Source organism: Macrobrachium nipponense, chromosome 8 (assembly GCF_015104395.2).
Source record: "Macrobrachium nipponense isolate FS-2020 chromosome 8, ASM1510439v2, whole genome shotgun sequence".
Taxonomy (NCBI): domain Eukaryota; kingdom Metazoa; phylum Arthropoda; class Malacostraca; order Decapoda; family Palaemonidae; genus Macrobrachium; species Macrobrachium nipponense.
The window spans coordinates 98,406,409-98,426,930 of record NC_087203.1 but is presented as its reverse complement, the minus strand read 5'-3'; the positions used below and the strand labels follow the sequence as shown (position 1 = coordinate 98,426,930).

Genomic DNA, 20,522 nt, shown 5'->3' with positions numbered 1-20,522 from the left:
CTAGCATATGTATATATATATATAAATATATATATATATATATATATATATATATAATATATATATATGATAATATAATATATATATATGCATATAAAAGGATGGGCCCATAAGATGTGTATACTGAATACTAAATTACAAGCACTTTGTAAAGGAAAAGAATATCTTATAGGAAATTTAGAACCTGACAAAATGAGCGGGTGTCTTCTCCTTGTCCACTCCAGGAGCAACCCCATCGATCAATTATTCTAAAAAGCTCCATCAATTTTCGGGAGATTTTTCAGGGAGGGATAAATGTCACAGATAAAAATAATCGTATAACATAAAACGTCAGAGGGGAAAATATATGAGATATTTCCTATACACCCAACGAATCCGTTTTTCCACTCCATCGTTTCAGAATCGTTCTTTAATTTCACTGACGTATTTTTGGACCCCGCTGCTGCAACCCAGACGAGTCATCATCAGTTTTCGAAAAACGGGCAGCGAAAGAAGAGTTGGCACAGGACTGGCTGATCAGTAATCTGATTGCTTGTTCTGGCTTTCTTCACACGATGATCACGGGAATGAGATTATTGCAGGCAAGAAATAAAACAAGTAAAAAGTGCAATCGAGTTTTCTGTACAGCGTACTCGTATAATCAAGGCCATCAAAAATAGATCTATCTTTCGGTGGTCTCGGTATAATGCTGTATGAGCTACGCCCCATGAAACTCTCAGCGGGCCGTGGTGGCCTGTGTTGTTACGTTGTCAGACGCACGATCCACGGCTAACTTTAACCTTAAATAGAATAAAAACTACTGGGGCTAGAGGGCTGCAATTTTATGTTTGAGGACAGGAGCGATGATCAACACACCAATTTGCAGCCCTCTAGCCTCAGCAGCTTTTAAGATCTGAGAACGGACAGATGACTAAAAACCGAGGAAAAAAGATACACATACATAAACAAATGTGTTCCGTAGTTTTATTTACAAATGATATGGGTAGTGAGAGAGTACTAACATATAAAAATAAATCTGAACCATTGCCGTAAGGGGAGAATAATTTTAACCAATGCGTTAAAGTAATGAGTGGAATATATGGTGATGAACGTAGTGCGAAATACGGTAATGGGTATAACAGTGTGATGCTTACGCGAACACATGCACAATACACACACATATAAAAAGTATATATATTATATATATAGATATATATATATATATATATGATATATTTAATATACATATATATACACACACACGTATGTGTGTGTCTAGCGTGAACCAGGCCACGGTCAGCGTAAAAGCACTTATCGATTATAATTCCCATTATATGCAAGTTATTCCCAAGGGACCAGGAACTTCATATTAAACAATATCTGGTGCCTAACATATGTCACGTCTGTATAAGTGGTGATATAGTATGTATGTATGTGTATATAGATATAAGTATAATATATAATATAATATATATATAGATATAGATAATATATATAAGTATATATATATATATATATATATATGTGTGTGTGTGTGTGTGTGTGTGTGTGTATGAAAAATTACGATATTAATCATGTATAATTTTTTTATATTGATGTATGTATGCAGAAATATCATACATATTTTCAATTAATATAAACTCAATATGAGCAACATTTTTTGGAACGTAATTAGAACTGGTGATTGTCTGAAGCAAAATTACGTAAATGTGAATACAACTGACCTGAAAGACAAGACAGGAAGCGTCAGAATCAATTAATGTTCAGTGACGTAATTAACTTTTTATCTCCACAATTTACATATTGAATGTATTGTCAGCCGGCAGCTGTACAAAAGGTATTTATAACGTGGCAGCAGATCTCTCACCGAAATATACACACCAGTCCACTGAATATAATGTATATATATGTATATATATATATATATATATATATATATATATATATATATATATATATATATATATATATATATAGTATATATATATATATATATATATATATATATATATATATATATATATATATATATATGTGTGTGTGTGTGTGTGTGTGTGTGTGTATAAGGGCCCTTAGTATTTAATGTAAGCATACGGTTTAAATGTTTTAGGAACAAGGATTTCATACTTTCTTTTAAAGGATAAAGGTATTAAGGACAATGGTATAATTTTTCTTCTGGAGATGATAGCCCATTTCCATTTGTTAACCGAAAACATGTTATTGTAATATATAGGATATCATATATATAATATATATATATATATATATATATATATATATATATATATATATATATATATATATATATATATATATATATATATAAAATCTGTTAAGTGTATGTACAGTGAGAAGATTCTTCACTAACTCTTATCTATATTTACACCTATCTACTATAGTAGATTCATATCAACCGTGCATTTGATGTCTAGGAGGGCCAGTCTCCCCTTACGACGCTCCTGATTGGCTGTTGATAAGCTTAATCACAGGGCTGGAAACTCTCAGTCTCTCGAGAGAGTTCACATAGGCAGGATGTATGTTCCTCCTCTCCTGAGGGATCCGTCTTTCAAAAGTATCCCTCAGGAGAGGTGAAATATACATCCTGCCTATGTGACCGCTCTCGAGAGACTGAGAGTTTCCAGCCGTGTGATTGGCTTATCAACAGCCAATCAGGAGCGTCGGAAGGGACTGGCCTAGACATCAGATGCACGGTTGAAGTAAATCTACTATAATCAATACATACACACATTTAAACGCTTCCTTAAAGTTCAAGGGGCAGATAAGCTACACAGTTTATCTACTGTATTAATGAAAACCGACCTAATAGTCTCAGAATGTAAGTGCCAACGCAAACAGCTGAAAACATCAGATACAGAAATTACAAATTTGTAATGAAATGGGAGAACATAAAATAAAAAATGAGGTGTGCCTCTCAGATGAATGGGGAAGAATAATGCTATATTGATATGTCATATCTTACACCAGAGGTTATTTATTGAGGTTTGCAAAACAAATTACAAGAAAATTTATACAGCGAACATAACAACAAATTCACACTACTAACAGTCTGTTTTAAAAATGATTCATTGTTCCCGTAAAATACCCATGCAATATTTAATCTATATATATGATTCAACACAATGCTGGTTATGTTGCAAATAAACAAAAGAAAAACTAAAACAGGCAATGCAATAGCTTATACAGTTATAAACAAAAACAATAGCATAAGAGAAATAAAGAATAGCCGTCAAACAATGAGACCTCACTGAACCAAAATTCGAGTGCCAAGTACAATTGGGCTTCTTCTCAAACCATAAAACCTGAAACCTCAAAGTATACAGGAATCAGAGTTTAATCTAGGAAGTGAATCTTTATAATGAGGTAAAACAACAGTCTTTTTGTAGCAAATCTGTAAGTTATTATCTTAAATAAGTGTAGTGCAAATCCGTATTTCTACGTATGATAATGACAAGTATGGCAGTTAAGAGTGATGACACTGGAGTGATGTGATGTTTGCACCACAATGGAGGCATTCTGTGAAAAATAAATTTGCTAGGCGTCCACGAAATAGTAGCATCGCCCATAAACTTTGACGTTACTATACTCTGTTTTATTCCATCTGTCCATCCGCCTGTGGTGTTTTCGCATGGTAACACTGCGTCCCGGGCTTTAAATAGTTACGCTATGTGTAAGTTTAGGTAAATAAGAGGATATCTGGGTGTACATTTGCAACTGAAAAGATTTTAATAATTTACAGTATACGAATTACACCATTAATATTCGAAATAAGGTTATTATTATTGTTGAATGTAAGCTGAATGTAACTATCTAAAGCCCGGGACGCAGTGTTACCATACGCGAACACCTCACGCTGGTGGACAGTTGGAAAAAAACAGAGTATAGGCATGCCCATTCCCAAATGATCACAGTGAGATGAAAATTGTAGAAAATAGTTTTGCCCGTATCTTCTGAACTGGTATTCTCATCAAATCAACAAATATATTCTCTATTCAGTCTTTGGGTTTCTGGGTACACTGATTCTCGACATATCGGCAAAAAAGTACAGGACGTAAGATCATAAAAAAAAACTCCATGCAAAACAGGCCAAGCAATTCCTTAAAAAAAAAATCCATTTCATTTTCGAAAACTTCCAAAGGAAAGTGACCTGACCAAAACACGTAGGGCGTTACCCAACGTAGGTGTTTTGGAATAATCGCGCCTTGCGCACCTGCATAAGCCAGGTAAGGTTCCCCAAATGTAATCATGAGGTGGTCCCCATTAACTTGGAGTTCGTTACTTATTCATGCCAATGCCCATGCTGTTCGCCTGGTTTGTTGAATAAGTTAACACTCGAGTCGCCGGGAATGGTGGAGAATGCCTCTGTAATTTCCTGCCGAGATGTTCTGAGTGCAAACTCGGCGAGATAAAATTCTGCCTTGAGTTTATCTGCTTCGTAACATAATACGGCGTGACGGGTTGCAATAACAGGATATAAATTTAAGTTGCAACAGGAAATAAGCTGTACATGCATTTCATGATTATAATCTAATCTTATAATCTTTATAGTAAAAATCGTCAAAGGTACAAAGCTTTGTTTACAAAGGCAAAAACATTTTTTCACTGGATAATGAGCTTAGTCTCAGTCAGTTCAAACGATATAACGATATAGCAAAATATTTCCATTATATAAGGCGTATTATATATATATATATATATATATATATATATATATATATATATATATATATATATATATATATATATAAAATAAAATGAGCCCATAAAAAGGCCAGGAAATAGAAAGTTAATGGTATAAATTTCGCTGACCAGATGTCTCCCTCGACAGTTGTTCTCCGAAATATATAGCATTGACTTTGTACCTTTTGGCGTTTTTTATTGGCTCCTTTTATTAGATGGAATTCTGTTATTTAACAGGAAATATTTCACAGGCATATACCATATTATATAATACATATATTATTATATATTATATATATATATATATATATATATTATATATATATTATATATATTATATATTTATAATAAATAATATATATATATATATGTCTCTCTCTCTCTCTCTCTCTCTCTCTCTCTCTCTCTCTCTCTCTCTCTCTCTCTGTGCTAGATCAAAACTTTCTTTCTCTAGCCTTCAATCTCCCTGTTAAATACAAAATATTAAAACTTATGATTAATATTGGGAACCAATACGAGATCTTGGACGAAGTTTTCCTAAGACACTTATCTCTTGATGAATCTAAAATCCATTCCACATCGCAATGTATTCAACCAAAGTTCTGTTATGTATTTCACGGAAGTTTATCTATAATGAGGATCTTTTTCATAATCTATCCCCTAATTATCAGATTTACTGATTACGGAGGATTTTGAAGGAAAATTATGAGGTCAGAAAGTTTCCTTGCCAATTTGTAGCTCAAGCTGGTCGTATCGCGTAAGCTATAATGAGCCCCAACAAACATGCGTAACTAAACTCTTTCGGTATATAATGAGTGCGTATATGTGTTTTTATTCACTCTTTCGCCTGTGTTTTATCATATCTTTCTCTTGACTTTCTGTGCCTCTCTTTTTTATATTTGTTTCTATTGGAAATCATGGTGTTAGCAGTTATGAATAATAATAATAATAATAATAATAATAATAATAATAATAATAATAATAATAATAATAATAATAATAATAGTTTTGACAAATACAGTAAGCAAAAAACCCTCCCAGTATAGTTACAATAGCAACACAGAATTCCTTATGACAAAGGTTTAATTAAGGGCTCCTGACCCTTTCGTTAAAAGAAAAGTAAGCCTTATTCCGCATTGTTTTCAATGATTCCAAGAGCCCTTGAAGGCTGAAGAAATATGATGTCGCTTTGTATTTTTATTTACAAGTGTCCTTCAAAACAACAGAAGGTTGTTTACCTGTCTCCTGTAATAATAATAATAAAAAAACCAAATGCATATGGCCTTATTTTAGAACTCCGTTCCTCTCAATTCTGTACCAGGGGGAATGAAAAACTACGTTAATGAACACCATTCTTAGGGCCGTCGTAAAGTACCCTGCACGCTCATAAATACTTATTATTTAGACCTTTCATTCTGACCCAGAGGCTCGCTCCACCACTCTTCCCCTGAAGGGCTGCAATCATCACAACACAATTAAGCACAATACAGCTCACACAAAGAAGGGGGAGTTATACGATCCCGTCGCGCGCCCTCGGAAAAGGGAGGTTCTGGGAGGAGGCCGAAGGAAGCGGAAGAGGGGAAAGGGGGAGGAAAAGAATGCACTAGTGAAAAGGGGTAGCAGAAGTGGAAAAGAGGGAAGGAGAATGGATTGATTAAGAGTTTTATGGGGTCACAACGAAATTGGTGATTGGCTGCGAAGGAGGAGGAGGAAGAGGAGGTACAGGGAGCTAATGAGAAAATTGGGAAAATGGATAGGAGGAGGAGGAGGAGAACGAACACTGGAGAAGGGGAAAAAGAAAAGGGGGATAGGGGAAAAAGGGTGAAAAAAAACAAACTTTCCCTCGCTCGCCGACTGCCTAATTGAGCTGTAGTAAGTATACCTGGAAAAGGTTACATGGGGGAGGGGAGGGTGGGGAAAGGGGGGTGAAAAAAGGCCACAAGGGGGACGACCTCGCCGGGCCAGGGCAATGGGGAGAAAAGGGGGAAAAGGGGAAAGGAGGGGAGGAGGAAAGGATAAAACTCGGGGGGGGGAAAAGGAAGGGGGATAGGAAAAGGGGAAACTTTCCCTCGCTCGCCCGAGCTGCCTATAGCGTAATTAACCTCTAAGTCTCACCACTTCAAGATCAAAGAGAGAGAGAGAGAGAGAGAGAGAGGAGAGAGAGAGAGAGAGAGAGAGGAGGGGGGCGGTTTGGGGGGTAGGGGGAAGGTTATGACAAGCTGTCCTAAATGTTTTGAAAAAGGAAATGCTCTCTCTCGCACTCATTTGTAATACGTTCACTCATACTCGCGTTAAAAATGACCGGGCTCCTAATTAACAATTTACACACGAACACTTTCAAAACGGACAATGAAAATATGTTTGAAACCTGACTGTATAACTGAATGACGACTAACGTCAACATAATGTTTTAAATGTATCTCTCCTTCCGTTAATTATTTTACAGTAGGTTACACGAGGACTTTAAATAGAAACACAATCATCATAGAAATAATAGTTCCGAATCACTGTTGTTCTTAAGCAAGTTTTCAATGTCAATTCACTGATTTCATCATCAATGTTAAAACAAAGTCAGTGCCCTAAAAGGCATGTTCACGATACATTATGAATTAACCACTGCTGAAGCGTGCATTTAACGAATCTCCTATTACCTGATGCATTTCTTTTAAGTATTTCTCCTTGTAATCTGGGCTCAGAAGAGCACTGAAATAACCCTATTAAAAAACTGATAAAAAAATGAATAACGGATAATGAGCTGCCACCTCGAAAATTTTTATTGCCTGCAGCTTTTAATTTCTTTCCAGACAGCGCCATTAAGAAGAGAGAGAGAACTTCAGACGAAATTTATCATGGATGAGGGAAACCTCCTCCCCCATTACTTACTGGTCCGGCGCAGGTGCTAAATTATCTAGGTCAGACGACGGTGAGGAGAGAGAGAGAGAGAGAGAATTAATTAGTAATACTGTGTGAGCACACTCCTTATCGATCCACTTGTGCAATGTAATGTGGTAAAATGAATAGAAGACAAGTTAAAAATATTATTCAACTGACAGACCATCATTCGAAATCTCTCCTAACATATTGAGTCATTGTGAAGCAGCTCCTAGCATCAGATTCCTAAAGTTTTGCATCGAGTTACAGTAACGATCGTTTTTGCCTTTTTATTTATAAATAAAAGAATGCGTCCAAGCCTTTGTCATTCATCCTACGGCTCCTTAATCAAGGAATGATTTATGGGATGAGACAAACAATCCCATGCCTATATACCAAAATTGGAAACAAAATCAGGCTAAAACTGCTTTAAGCTGAAGATAGAATATGTTCAAAGTACAGTCTAGGCCAAGATGGCAATAAATTTAATATAGGATAAAATGTAAGATAAGGAAATTAGACTTAAGATACAGCCAGCCAAGAACGTAGAGAGATGTATAAAAAAAAAAAGAGGGTAACTAAAGAATAATGTCTTCAGAACTCTAAAGAGCTTTAGAATTCGACTAAACTTCGGCCTGCATTCACACTAAAGCAAGAGAACAATAAAATTATTGATTTACAGCAATTACGAGAAAACGAAAGTAGGCATCAAGAGTGTACTCATCGTGTTTAATTAAACGAAGACAAATTCAAATATTTGGTAGTTACGATCAAAGGAGAATTCATCTTGAAAAGTCCTCTCTCTCAGTGAGTTTATATTTGCTTCCCGTTTCAGAACATTCAGATCAAGTGAATTTTAATTCAAGTCTGCGTTTCCCTGACATTTAAATTTTTCACTTTCGGTCTGGAAATCTTATGATATTCATTTAATTCTATTCTGAAACTGATGTATCATTTCAAGTCCTTAAAACTAACCCCAAATCTTTAATTACTAAATTTTTACTTTCACACTCAGTCACACTCGACTTCGCAAATCCTCTGATTTCATTTATTCGCTGAATTAGCATATTGCTCGTTCGAGATGCAAAATACCAATTGCATTCGATGAAACTTTTACGTAAAAAAAAAGGCAGGAAACAAGAATAAACTAAAACTGCATAAAGCTGAAGATAAAATATTAAGAGTAGAGTCTAGAACAAGATGGCAGTAAATGTAAATTAGGATACATGTAATTTAAGAAAATTAGAATTGAGAATTTCCCCTAATTTCCCTTAATAGACCACAGGGGGATATGAATGGCCTTGGGACGTTACAGACTGTAATTTTCCTCTGTTAATATTAAACTAAAACCCTAATATAAGCACGGTATATTATGTCCCCATTTAACCCAGGAAAAAAAGATAACAGAATCTCTCTCTCTCCTCTCTCTCTCTCTCTCTCTCTCTCTCTCTCTCTCTCTCTCTCTCTCTCTCTTTTCTGAGGGAAAATTTACTCCAACGTACATTATGGACGTACTTGTAAAATATAACCGAGAACGTAAACAGGTACGTACAACACAAGTTCCCTGGAAATCCATACGAATTCGCATGCAATTACCTTGAGTACGTGCTATAAATGCACTTCATCACGAGATACTACACAAAGAATAAGCGATTCACAGCTAACATTACACTAATTCTGGTATTACTATTGGATTGTAAGCGATGGTCCAAGCTGGGATAATTCCGATACCAAACATTGCTCTATAATGAAATTGCCCTCTCTCTCTTCTCACTTTCTCAGAGAGAGAGAGAGAATTGAATTTAATTATAGAGTAATGTTTGATATTGAAATGATCCTAACTGAGAATATATATATACATACATATATATATATATATATATATATATATATATATATATATATATATATATATATATATCTGATTTATATACAGAGAGAGAGAGAGAGAGAGAGAGAGAGAGAGAGAGAGAGAGAGAATTCCATTACAGAGCAATGTTTGACATTAGAGTGATCCCAACATTGAACCTCCAAGCAATCAAGCCTTCCAATCAACCATGTATCTTTTTTTTTTATATCACGCAGAAGACATAACACGATGTCACTGAACTAAGATAAAGGATTGCATGAGTGTTTAGGACAGACACGAGGTCTAAAGTTGACTCATAATAGGAAAAGAAGTTCTTCGAAAGTAATCTCGATAGGTCTCGCGACTCACGGCTAAAATCGTAAAATTCATTTAAAAGAGAGAGAGAGAGAGAGAGAGAGAGAGAGAGAGAGAGAGAGAGAGAGAGAGAGAGATCATTCGGGTATTAGGCAATTTGTGATTTACCAATGTCTACTGGTTGTAAGTTTCTGTTATGCGAGAACAATGGTATCAGGTGGTGAACTTAGGCTTACATGCAAGGATAAGCACACCCTCGTGCATACACACACACACACACACACACACACATATATATATATATATATATATATATATATATAATACATGTGTGTATATATACACATGATATATATACATACATACACACACACACACACACATACACACACACACACACACACACATATATATATATATATATATATATATATATATATATATATATATATATATATATATATACAAGCTTTGATCCACTACTATGCATGAAATCTTAAACGCCACCCGTCCCTCTGAAATGGCACTTTGAACAGAACGGAAGAGCAATTTCACGGATTTATTTCACCATGAATCAGGCGGAAATATTGTTGCCAGGTATCGCTAGGCTGGGAGATATCGCTCCCGATTTCCACGACCGAGAAAATACCGATATTATTTCGTTTTAGTGAAAACACCATTTCAATATTAGTTCGGATGTTAAAATGGTCATTTATTATAAATGGCTGTTTGCTTCGACCAATGACACAATAAACAAAAGTAAATACGTGCTCGGTATAACACGGATGTAAGGACCTACGGTACGAAACTATGTGTTCTTTTATATATATATATATAGTATATATATATATATATATATATATATATATATATATCTATATATATATATATATATATATATATAATATATATATATATATATATACACACACACATATATAATATATATATATATATATATATATATATATATATATATATATATATATATATATATATATATACAGTAAGGTAGTAACACAAAGCAAATGATAACCAAGCACTGTAAATAAAGGACAGTCCCTCCTTGTATTCCAGCACGAGGAATAACTGTTAAGCGTTGAAAATGCAAAAGCTAATAAATTCATAAAAAAAACTGAAATTCCGCAACCGTCACATCATATCATTGAACCCAGACAATCCAATATTGCAAATTATGAAATGACTAGAGGGAAAATATAAATAAGCAAGGTATTACAGCATATTGATAAACTGTTTAAAAGTGCTAAAATTACCACGCAGTTACACAGTCAATATGTATAATTTTTTGCATAATGCAGTTATTCCAAGAACACATGGAAAGAAAATCTTAAGTTCCCGCATGGCAGAATAGAATTCTACACCATAGCCTTCCTTTGAGAGTTAGAACACTAAATGAAAAGAAGGTTTTGTAGATTAAAGATAAAACCTTAACAAAATGAATCACAAACTGCGCCAGTAGCAACTAAGGCAGAATACTGGGAACATTCATGGTTGAGAGTCGATTCTTCAACAATCAAATTTATATAATGACGACGAAAATCAGGAATTAAGAAGTGAAGATGTTTTTTTTTTACCCAGAGGCTGTGCTATTGTGTGAAAGGATTATTTTCCTGAAGATTACTAGAATTTTCCAGATTTGGTATTTCACCTTCATTCGAAATCAGTAATTCGTACTGTGCAAAGATACCTTGAAACTGGCTAAACTTCCAAATTCAGTTTTTTCATCAGGCCTTACGTCAAATCAGAAAAGATACAAGAAAATCAGACTCTGAAATAGAACACTAGAAAAAGAGTTACGTATGTCTTAGTATAACCAGACCACTGAGCTGATCAACAGCTCTCCTAGGGCTGACCCGAAGAATTAGATATTTTTCCGTGACTAGGAACCAATTGGTTACCTAGCAACGGGACCCCCAGCTTATTATGGGAACCGAACCACATTATGTCGAGAAATGAATTTCTGGTCACTAGAACCAAATTCCTCTTGATTCCACGTTGGCAGATGAACACTAGAAAAAATCGACAATATAATTTATTTTCAACTTAACTATGCAGTTGGAAATAACTGTTAATTGGTCGAATAATGTTTCTGTGAAATTATATCACTGACTTAATTAAGTTTATACGTGCCATCATATCACGCGTGCAACATTTTACACAATTATCATTATTTCATACCTCTGGACAACCTGAACCATCCAAAATGTACGAGAGCACCCAATTAGACGGCTACGTGCTTTGCGTCCAAAATGCTACCACCAGTACAATGCACGTATAACCCATATAATATCTACAATTAAAATAACCGGTATTTATAACAGTATTACAATAGATTCCAAAAGGGAATACCTATATATGTTTATTTCCGGATCGAGAAAAGAATAACAACTCCGTTTTAATTCGTCAAGTTAACTGCAGAGAACAAATTAACGGACGAACTTAACTAACCACTGATGAAATCAGATCAAATGCAGGCTTCGAGTGCAATCATTATGCTGGGTTTTCCAAAACCAAGGTTTGAAGCATCCTCTGCAATAATTATTTATATATCGCAGGACAATCAATTCGAATGCACACAGGTTATATATATATATATATATATATATATATATATATATATATATATATATATATATATATGAATGACTTAATCACAAAATATATATAACGTGATCCTAAGTATAAATAAAGGCAATGCCACGGCATTACCCTTATATATATATATATATATATATATATATAATAATATATATATATATATATATATATATATATATATTATACATATATATATATATATATATATATATATATATATATATATATATGTATATATATATAATAATATATATAGTATATATATATATATATATATATATATATATGGGTAATGCCGTGGCATTGCCTTTATTTATACTTAGGATCACGTTATATATATTTTGTGATAAGTCATTCATATATATATATATATTATAATATATATATATATATATATATATATATATATATATATATATAACCTGTGTGCATTCGAATTGATTGTCCTGCGATATATAAATAATTATTGCAGAGGAAGCTTCAAACCTTGGTTTTGGAAAACCCAGCATAATGATTGCACTCGAAGCCTGAATTTGATTTGATTTCATCAGTGGTTAGTTAAGTTCGTCCGTTAATTTGTTCTCTGCAATTAACTTGACGAATAAAAACGGAGTTGTTATTCTTTCCTCGATCCGGAAATAAACTTATATATGTATTCCCTTTTGGAATCTATTGTAATACAGTTATAAATACCGGTTATTTCAATTGTAGATATTACAGTACCGCAGAATCAAAATGAAACATAAGATACCAAAATCCTGACCGATTTTTCCTTTGGTTTATTAATAGTCAATCGTTGACTAAGCCCTTGAAATTGTCTCACCTTCATAAACAACGAACATAGCCATAATCATAAACAAACCTCGACGTAGAAAAGACAAATGAAGAAAAGAAGAAAAATAAAACGCAGAAACGCTCGAGAAAGACATAGCAGTTTACGGTTGTTCGTACCAGATGTAACACTTTGATATGACGCATGACCTACAACTGACAGGTGGTAAGGGGTCTATATTTGGATGTGAGGGGGAGGGTAGGAAGTATAGGGGGTCCACTAGTCAGGCATTTCACCTGTGCTGCAAATAGACGTTTTCTTTTTTAAATGCACTTTGATAACGAAGATAACAGTCATCGTCATGATCATGACTGACGTTTATTTATACAATGCTTTTCTAAACCTAGATAAAACTAAGTCTCCGCATCAATAATAATAATAATAATAATAATAATAATAATAATAATAATAATAATAATAATATAAAGAAATCCGCAATGATGCCAGTGTAAGTAGTATATATATTAGAAATATATATAAAACGACAGCTTTCGAAAACCTAATCAATTACCTTCTTAATAATAATAATAATATAATAATAATATTAATAATAATACTAATAATAATAACGGTGAAGAAATCCACAATGATGTCAGTGTAAGTATATATTAAAAATATATACAAAACGATAACTTTCGAGAACCTGCTGGATTACCCTCCTCAATAATAATAGTATAACTGATTTATTTTTCAATACCATCCGATGCCTAAAGTAACCACTTCTCTTTATTTATCCTCTTTGTTAACGACTAAAAGATCGATCAATCATTTTATAACATTAATAATATTTATCCTGGCAAAGAGGACCTTTTTTTTTCCTGTAAGAACGATATAATAAAGCCCAGCTATCCTATACCTTAAGTGCTCAGTAAACAGACCAACAAGGATCGTTCGCGCGAATACAGAGGTTCCAGGAAGCGAAAGCTGATAGTGACGATAGTATTAATATTAATCATATAATTCTACTGAGATCCAGGAAGCGAATGCTGATAGTGACGATATAATCATGACTATCACATAATTCTAACCATATCATTCTCATTCCTTTCCAATCCCTGGCTTTGTGCTTGGATAACTGATATGGTTTCGAAGACATAGCTTCGAAACCTGAAACTTGTTGGGGCCTTTATTGTGATGGTTGGGGATGGGGTGGGATGGGGATTGGGGGAGAAAGCATCAAAGCCACAGCAACAACAATCCCCCATCACCCACAAGAGATAATTAAATAAGTAAAAATACTCTCTGGTTTAGCATAAATTATTAATGTTTTATGCAACGTTGGCTAGAGATTTCTGTCTCGTTGTTATAAAAACTCAGAGTACATAAAATTATTTTCACGGAAATGTCGGCTGACTTGTTTTTATTGTGTATTTCAGTATAGTAGAATATCAGAGTAAAAGGTAAGACTTGCAATTGTCCTACAATTATCATTATCAAAGAGAATGTGGAAACACTCCTAAAAAGCTTATATTTCAGAAAATAAATTTTCTGTATTAACACGAGAGCATTCCGTAGTTATAATGAACACTTCGTTCATTTCCCTATTAAGTTCAGAGTGGATTACACCTATATTCATCTTCAATTTCATTTCTATCACTAAGACGAAAACGGAATAATTCCCAATAAACTTAGGCAGACGGACTTATCAACCAGCCTGACTGCTATCACTAACAGAGGGAAAATAGGCAACTCTAAAGCAAAGGGTTCCCTAATAGGTTGTCAGCTTTAAAATTGAAGAGAGAAAGAGAGCCTTTCCCTTCGTGTCGATAACTATGTAAATATCTTTCCTTAAATCTCATTAACGTCACATAAATGTTACCTGAATCAGACTTTATGAACCTGTGGAAGCGTTACTTGTTCATAAGCTTAACGTTAGAGGTGGTGAGTTTGTTAATGTTTCCTTTCAATATTCATCTGAACACACGCACATACATATACACATACATACATACATACATAATATATATATATATATATATACATACATACATACATACTATACATACATACATACATACATACATACTACATACATACATAATACATACATACATGTGTGTGTGTATTCAGATGAATATTGAAATAAACAATTTACAAATACGTACATACGCGCGCACACACACACACATATATATATATATATATATATATATATATATATATAAATATATATATACAATATATATATATAATATATATACATGCATATATACATACTCTGTTGGTATGCCGAGTAGAGGAGAATTATGACGTGGAAGGCTCCTAGTTAAGAGGGATAAACAGTTTTTGTGATCATAAGGAAACTTTAGTAAGATGTCAACAAAAACAATGTAATCTCTGGTAAAAGAAAAAAAAACTTCAGATAGCAGTATGTCAGCTCTCCGTGGACGTTAAATAATTAAGAATGTACTGACAAGAGGAGCTGAGGGAAAAAAGAAAAAAATATAAGGTGCAGAGAATGGAATGCGGAATGGTTGTCTGAGGATCTTACATAGCAACTAGGAACAGAATGAAAATTATGAAAAATGAGGACTGGAAGTTCAAAAACATGAACATGAGGAGTCAAGTGAAAGAATGTTAGTACGATCAAATGAGGCTAAAGGGGAAGGTAATAAGATAGTGATGGATATTACAGCAGTATAAATGGGGAAGTAATGGAAGCGGGAGCTTAGAACATATATTATGGGCTAAATGTTGCCGCAAGAGGATAATGAGAGAGGAGATAAATCATGCGGAAGATCAAGCTATGTGGCAGGAAGGATAATACTTGAGAAAAGATCCTAAGAGAAGGGAGAGGATCAGTGGTGTCAATGGTGTTGAATGGTGTTGAATTCGGTAGTGTTGGGGGAAAATGCAGCCTTGGAAAGTGTTGCGTTGAAAGGTTGGAAGTGTCGGCACGAAACGATTCATTCAACCGTGAAGTAAAAAAGTTATTGTAAAAAAAAAAAAAAAAAAAAAATAAAAATAAAAATAAAAGAACATAGACTAGAATATAGAATTTAAGTTGAAGACCAAGCGCTGGGACCTTCGAGGTCATTCAGAGCTTAAAAGGACATTGACAATAAAAAGGTTTGAAAGGCGTAACAGGAGGAAAACCTCACAGTTGTTAGGAGGGTGAAAAGTAAGATGGAAGACAGAGAATATGAATGGAGTTACAGTAAAAAGAATGAAAGGGGTTGCAGCTAGGGGCCGAAGGGACGCAGCAAAGAACCATAAGTAATGTCTACAGTGCACTGCATGAGGTGCACTGACGGCGTTAACCAACTAAGGGGAAAAGAGAGGCGAAGGCCGTAGCAATGGCTAAGACGTCAACATACTATTAATGAGATTTCCGTGTGGCTATAAAAGACCTTACACAGACCATTACTCATGTTTCGATGAAAACATGAATATGTAGGTAATATCATTGTTTTTTTCTCTTCCACAGGAGCAACAGTGTTCAGAAATACTTGAATATAAGTGTTGTCTGTACTTTACACAGGCGACCTTGACCACGGCAATAAAATGAACGAGAGACAAGGACAAGGTTTTGTAATGACATCCTTATCAGTTAATTTCACCTGCGTGTCAACAACGGAAGCCTAACTAAGATATTGATAGAAATATGATGGTGTATAAAAGATATATCAGAGTAATGGAAAAACATAAAAAACATTTAGCTATTCGTCAGGTAATGAAATAATCAGCAAAGAACTTAAACATTCCAAATTTAATCGAGAGATTAAACTATTGTCAGGAACAATGTTTCCCTCATCAAAATATTGCTGCCGTCGAAACGTCGAAAGTGAGTCGTTATTAAAGAGAAAACTGCCTGATATAAAGGCTCAACAGATCAAGGTATATCAGCAAATAATACATAATCATTACGTTCCTGCTACACACTGCACTAACCTGAATGTTCAATGATTTCAGCAATTTGATAAACTAATAAAAGTTCTTGAGCAATTCAGTGCCTTCATACTCGTTAGTAGGACTTAACAAGCTATTATTTTTAAGACTTTTTCGAGTCTAAGTGATTATGGGTAATCACAGATTACCTTCTGTAAATCACCTTTGAACTGTTAAATCTAACGGCTGAATTATATCTATATATATTTGTTTTGCTGAGGAGAGAGAGAGAGAGAGAGAGAGAGAGAGAGAGAGAGAGAGAGAGAGGGTCACATACATAAAAAAAAAACCTCTCGGCATGAATGTGTACATTAACAATTAATCCATTTCTATACTTATTATATGTTCATGTTAAACGAAAACTTCATCCCTTCAACCAAAGTAGAAAAAGTTAATGGATGTTCCCTGTTCCAAGAATCTCAAGGCTTTTGATAATAAAAAACTGAATAATTCAAAAGAACAGCATTACAAAAAAGGAAAATTCCAGAGCTACTTCCATTAAGACAAACAAGAGAGCCCTCGTCGTAAGATATTCTGAAAGAGTGCTTGGTAACTGAACCTTACAGACTCTGATAAAAAAAAAAATACAGAGAAAAATAAGCCTTTCCTAATGTAAACGATCGCAGGAGACTAGAAACAAAAATCAATGCCCTGAGAGAGAGAGAGAGAGAGAGAGAGAGAGAGAGAGAGAGAGAGAGAGAGAGAGAGAGAGAGAGAGAGACTTTCAATCGAAAACTTTCCCAAGGATTGATCGCGTCATGAAATCCACAATGACAAAATGTTCTCCGAGACAAAAAGAATTGCCAGGCAGAACATTTAATTACTTTGATTTCATCTTTCGGGAGAGAGGATGAAGGAAAGATGCTCAGCAAGACGTGCAAGGTTAACAAAAGTACGATAAAGGTACTTTTATATAAGGGTATATATATATATATATATATATATATATATATATATATATATATATATATATATATATTTATTTGCGTATGTATATAATACATATATGTACTAAAGAAGTAATACACTACAGTTGTCTGTATATAATAGCGCACCCATATAATATAGAAAATGACTGCAATATAAAATATGGTCTAGTCGAAAAATCTCCACCATGGGGACGTTACGGAACTAATGACATCAATACACTACGTCAAGTTATATATATATATATTATATATATATATATATATATATATATATACATATATATATATATATATATATGTGTGTGCGAGTATGTATGTATGTAGTATGTATGTTATGTATGTATTTATGTATGTATGTGTATGTGTGTGTTTTCATGGTTACTGTGCGGTAATTTAATATCAGAACCAAATCCACTTGTTTCTCCCGCACCCAAAATCATAGCCGCCAAATGGAAACATCCACTGCTCACTATATTCGTCCGTGTGCAACATCAACAACACAGCAACCGGAACTTGGCCAAGAATCCTCCAACTCCCTCTCCAAGTAAGTAAGTGAGCCTCGAAGTAGGGAGGCTAAGCTGTGCTTTCCGAAACTCCCCTCCTAAGAGGACCAAAGTTTGAAGAGGTCCAACCGTTCTCGATGCCGTTTCTTTCGAACGTAAGAACCCCACCCCCACCCCGGCCGCCCCGCCCGAAGCAGTACGGTAGTTTGGATGGGACGGAAACTTCTTGCGAGAACTGATGGCGAACTTTAAAGGGCCGAGGAGAAAGGAGAGGGATGGAGATAAAAGGGAGAGAGAGGAGAAGGTCAGATTGCGCGACGAAGAGGCAATTGCGACTCGAGCGAACTCATTTCGTCTTACCTTCATCTCTCCTCTGTGAGAACAATTATGATACCAAAGATGGGATGAATTGCCTTTTGCCGTCGTGTTGTCTCCCCTCCCAGGGAAGTCTGTTTAATTCTTTCTTATAGTGATTTCCAACAGATGCTCTTACACATTGTAGTCATTTGTTTTAGCATATACCGCATGTATTCCTGTATTCATAATCTGCAGACCAGACCAGACCCAAGTAAAAGTCATAGGATGTTTTATAAGTACTATCAATTCATGACTATAAAATGGCTTAATACTGCATAACAACATTATTTAAAATAGCTAGTCATCCCGAACTAAAAACTGAATCTGCCTATGGGCATTTATATTGTCGTATCAGTTAGGTTAGGTTTAAAATTATTACTATAATGCCCAACATCACACCTCTTTTACTTATCCATTTCAATTTTATATTATTCACTTTTGAGTCCACCTTGTTGCATCCTTCATTTCTAACTTCCTTTTCACATTTAAAATTTTTCCCCAGTGACAAGACGAACCACAAACATACGCACGAAATGATAACTCAACATCTATTTGCGTACGGATATATGTACTTTTGCGTGTAAGTAAACAAGTGATCAAATAACATCCAAACAAATGTCATTTACATTCAATTCCAACTTTATATTATTAATTTTCCGGGAGTGAATTATGACTGGCAAATGCCTAATGTTATTCCCCATCCTTTCAAGACTTACGAAGTTACCCACTCCTAAAAAGATTAACTCTCAATTTAAACTCGATCCAATCTCACTCCCCCAGAAGTCTTCCTGGACTGGCCCATTCCCTTCTCCTATCTCGAGTAAATCACTTCCTGAGGAGGAGGAGGAGGAGGACGTGAGGCATCCTCGTCTGCTTTATATCATTTTGATCTTTCTTGAATTATGCCATTCTCTGGGTCAATGTCTTTGCAGTTTGCTCAAGGTGATAATTCAGAATATAAAAGGATACAGTGAGAGAGAGAGAGAGAGAGAGAGAGAGAGAGAGAGAGAGAGAGAGAGAGAGATGATTATGAACGTAACAGTTGAACCCTCTTAAAAAGATAAAAGTATACAGATTGTATTGACATTATACAATAATTGTCACCTTACAATTTATCATAGATATGGAGAAAGATGTTTAAAGTTGTTTCTCTCTGGCTCAAACCATTATTAATACAATAATTTGCAACAATAAAAGTCATCATAAAAATAAACAAATAATCTTATTCTTCAATTCAAAGAATGAAGTGACAGCGACGCCCTTGTTTTTGTCCCGAAGCCATTCCATAGGGGATTTTTTTTTTTCTTATTTTTGTAGAAAGTAATTGAAATGAACTCCTTACAACTTCCTTACCGTAGCCAAAGTAAACAATACCTTCAGAGGGCAGCTAGTTAGTATAAGACGTCACTACAGAAGGTTATGAGGAAGGAACCAACAAGGACATGCCAGTTCCCAAGGACGGGTCCACGGAAATGGCACCCGAAAACTGAATGAGTTTGCGTAGCGCGAAATGAGGGTGATTTCGTGACATTTCAAGGATTTGCCGATGATTCGGACACAACAAATGACAACTGCAACTATTACTGCGAAAGATGATTATTATATCTACGACAACGATAATTTCCTCACTAAAACATCACCCACCATTATAAAAATAAGAAAAGAAATTCCAGTTGTGAAAA

The 20,522-nt window shown here is 34.6% G+C and overlaps 1 protein-coding gene across 6 annotated transcripts in view; it reads right to left on the bottom strand.

The window, feature by feature from the left end:
• The window catches only part of LOC135222925 (uncharacterized), a 343,175-nt gene that overhangs the window by 202,881 nt on the left and 119,772 nt on the right, over positions 1-20,522 (bottom strand). The gene's annotated exons all lie outside the window — the stretch shown is intronic.